Source organism: Mytilus edulis, chromosome 13 (assembly GCF_963676685.1).
Source record: "Mytilus edulis chromosome 13, xbMytEdul2.2, whole genome shotgun sequence".
NCBI lineage: Eukaryota > Metazoa > Mollusca > Bivalvia > Mytilida > Mytilidae > Mytilus > Mytilus edulis.
The window spans coordinates 39,719,566-39,723,831 of record NC_092356.1 but is presented as its reverse complement, the minus strand read 5'-3'; positions in this window follow the sequence as shown (position 1 = coordinate 39,723,831).

Below are 4,266 nucleotides of genomic sequence, written 5' to 3'. Positions count from 1 at the left end.
AATATTGCGGAGCTTTCAACAAAGCGAATTTAAAAAAGGGTTGCACTAGTGACAGGACGGTAGACCGGACTACATATAAATAGTCATTTCTTTTTTGTTATTCGGTAGATTTGTTTAATATGTGTAGACCTTAAAGATATTAAAATATGTTTAATGAAAATCAAAAAAAAAAAAAAAAATATATTTTGGAGAAAATAAAGTTGACCGTACGATATTCACACTCGCCTTTATACGCTACCGGACACCTCAGACCGCACACAATTACGAACGATTTCTGAACTGTGATTAATATTTATTTATGTAGACTACTTTTCTTGAAATGTTTATACGTTAGAATTGAAGTTGTATGCATGAAGGCTTTCCTTTTGCATCATATCCCCATCCAATTTTCCATTCATTTTAGGATAATTTAGTAAGATTTGCGTGACATCGTTTTACAAGACAAGAACAGAACCAGGAGATATTTTTCTTTCTATATATTAACAAAATAAGGCTTATCTTTATGTTTTTTTCAATATAATTTGTAGGCCAGATTGTTGTTCTTAAAATATTTTCAAAACGATTTTGTCATCAACATTCACCAAGTGCACATGAATTGTATTATCATGAAAACAAGGGAATTTTACTAGGGTTTTTATTTATAGGAAAATTTATTGATTAATATAGATAAATATGATTTCAGAGAGCAAAAATTGAAAATCGTTCGTAATTGTGTTTAGTCGTAATTGCGTACGATGAACGGCAACAAATGTTTATATCTCTTTTGTTTTACAATATTTGTTCAAGAAATTCAGGAATCTGTGAGATTTATAAATGAATTATGCGAAAATATAAATTTTTAGTAAAAAAAAAATGTTTTATTGCTAAAAAAGTTGACCGGATGGTATTCACATTCGCCGATATATGCTTTAAATATATTGAAATGATCAACACAAGTGTTAATATCTATTTTGCTTTACAATATTTAGGAATCTATGAGATCAATAAATATATTATACGAAAATATAAACTTCATGATAAACAAAAATGTTTTCTGCCAAAAAATTTGACCGGACGGTGTTCACATTCGACGATGTACACGTTGAGTAACTTTGTGTTCGATGCCCGTATAAGGTTTCTCCATGTTCCTTTATTTTCTATTATAAAGGAACTTAACACGACTTTATGCAAATTTACTCCTTTTCACTTTAATTTAATTCATGTCACCTATCTAGTTTTATCTACAAAAAAGAGACAGCCAGACTGAGTTTAGTATTCTTTAATAAAAAGTTCAATTCTCTGTAATCTTTGATGGGATTCTGATTGCCAACTGATGATATAAGATAATTCAATTGAATATATTTGATGTCTCAGGTGTGAAAACTTAAATGACATGATTAATGTCTTGATTGGTGATTTCGACAGATGTCACAGATAGTAATCTTATTAAATAATAAATATTTTAAATATCAGGTCTTCTAGTGTGCTGGTGAACATACTCAAGTCAACATTTTGGGCTCAAAGTTTTTTTTATATAAAGTATATATTTTTGTATAATATATTTATTAATCTCACAGATTCCTTAATTTCATGGAGAGATATTTAACATGTGTCGATCAGTTCAATATATTTAAAGCATATATCGGCATAAGATCACACACCAACTTATAGCAGTCGACCCAAACCTTTACCTCTCACTACAGCCAGTCAAAATCACCAGATTCACCAATTCACTACAATATCAAACTTTCAGCACCAGAACAGATTACTTTAAGTACAGCTTTTTCCATACACAGTTGTACTCTGGAATTCACTACCACAAAACATCATTAGTGTAAACTCTTTGGATCAGTATAAAATAAAAAGTCAGTATATTTAGTCATCCACCCTGTTTGTACATATGTAAATGAGTTATTTTGTTTTGTTTTTTTGCACAAATTTAATTTTTGAATAATGCACTCATTAGATTGATATTTTTATTAAGTGTCTGTTTGCGATGCGCCGACGTATCGTGATCAATGTGCACGTGCTGATGGATCGTCGTACGATGTAGATGTAGATGTAGAACTGTGAATTCCGTCCGGTCAACTTATTTTGAGAAAAAACTTTTTTTTTTTACTATAAAGTTTATATTTTCGTATAGCATATATTTATAAATCTCCCAAATTCCTTAATTTCAAGGACAAATATTGTAAAAGGAAAGAGATATTAACATTTGTGTCGATCATTTCAATACAATTAAAGCATGTATATATCGTCGAATGTGAATTCCGTCCGGTCAACCTTTTTTGAAGAAAACATTTTTATCTGTATCTGTATGTATACGTTGAAGATACCAATTCTGGCTTTTACTCAACGGAAGAGAGAGACACCTATTGGCGGTGTTGGAGAGCAGCCTTGAAGCTCTCAACTGTATCTGCGCATACAATACGGTCTTCCAGTTGGTTCCAGTGTAGGATACTCTTGACGAAGAAGGAGTTCTTATATGGATCGGTGTTGCTAGGAATAGTTTCTAGTGCCTTATAATTGTTCTTCACTGAATTTGTCACTACATTGGCACTTACAAAATTGTCAAATGTTTTGGGTTTGATTTTCCTCTTAGGTTTACTTTTAACAAGAAAATCGTCGGGATTAATAGCTGGGACCAACCCCTCAACCACTTTGTACAGAAATACCAGCCGTTGACTTGTTCTTCTCATTTGTAGGTTGTCTAGTTCTAACTCGGCTAGCATTTTGGTGACTGACCCCTCCTCTCTAGACCTATAGTCGCCTGTAATGAATCTAGCTGCTCTGCGTTGTATTCTTTCTAATTGATTTATATCATGTTGTGTATATGGGTCCCATATTATGGCACCATATTCCATAGTTGATCGTACTAATGATATATATGCGGTCTTTTTGCAATCTTTTGGGCAGAAGCGTAGATTTCTCCTCAGAAAGCCGAGTGTCGAATTGGCTTTCTTGGCTACATTTGAGATGTGCGTGGTCCATTTTAGGTCTTCTGATATTTGTAAGCCTAGATATGGGTTGTGTTGGACTTGTTGTAGTACATGTCCGTCTAGGCTGTACATCTTCTGGCTTTTGTTCTTGATGCTAAGTATATAGCACTTCTTTGCATTGAAGCGCATGCCCCAGTTTTTGGCCCATACTTCTAGGTTTTGGAGGTCTCTCTGTAGGAGTGTGTGGTCATGTTGACTATTTATGTTCCTGTACAGGAGGCAGTCATCTGCGAAAAGTCTGACAGATGATTGTACTGAATCTGGAAGGTCGTTAATGTGGCAGAGGAAGAGAAGGGGTCCTAGTACTGTACCTTGTGGTACACCGGAGTCAACTGAAGCTTCTTCTGATTCCTCCCCATCTACGACGGCTTTCATTTTCCTTTGGGTTAGGAACATCTCCAACCATTTGTTTAGTGGTCCTTTTATACCGTATTCATTCATTTTGTGCAGTAGTTTGTTGTGTGGCACAGTGTCAAACGCTTTGGAGAAGTCCAGGATAGCTACATCAATTTGTTTTCCTGCGTCAAAGGCTTTCATGAAGTCATGTAGTGTGACTAGCAGTTGGGTTTCACAGGAATAGCCTGACCTGAAGCCATGGTTTAGTGATGTAAGTACTCTGTGCTTCTCTAGATGTTTAAGTATATGTCTACAGATAATATGTTCCAGTAGCCTGCACGGTACAGATGTTAGTGACACTGGTCTGTAGTTTTCTGGTGCATGTTTATCTCCCTTTTTGAAGACACTTGATATATTTGCATTTAGCCAGTCTCTTGGTAATGTACCAGTGTTGATGGATTTCTGGAATATCATTGTAAGTCCAGGTGCTAGTTGTTTTGAGCATTCTTTCAATATACGGTTTGGTATGCCGTCTGGACCTGATGCCTTGGATGTATTCAATTTTTTCAGCAGCTTTTCGACTCCATCTGTTTTTATGTCTAAAGGAGGTATTGTGCTTTTTATATGCTTTGATGTTGTTGGCAGATTTTGTCTTTATCTCTTGTGAATACTGAACTGAATTGTTTAATCAGTAATTCTGCTTTCCCTTTGCTGTCATTGATTAGGTGTCCATTGCTTTTAAGGGGTGCTATTCCTATGTTGTCCTGTTTTCTTGATTTTACATATTTCCAGAAGGGTTTTGAGTTGTTGTTTTTCGCGAACCATTTAGGTCACGGAAATTCCAAAATATGGCATCAGTAAGGAGAGTTGTGCAAATAATGAGAATACACAGAACTCCCATCCAAATTATCTTTAGCTAAAAGTATTCATCATTTTCTATTTTATATGTACT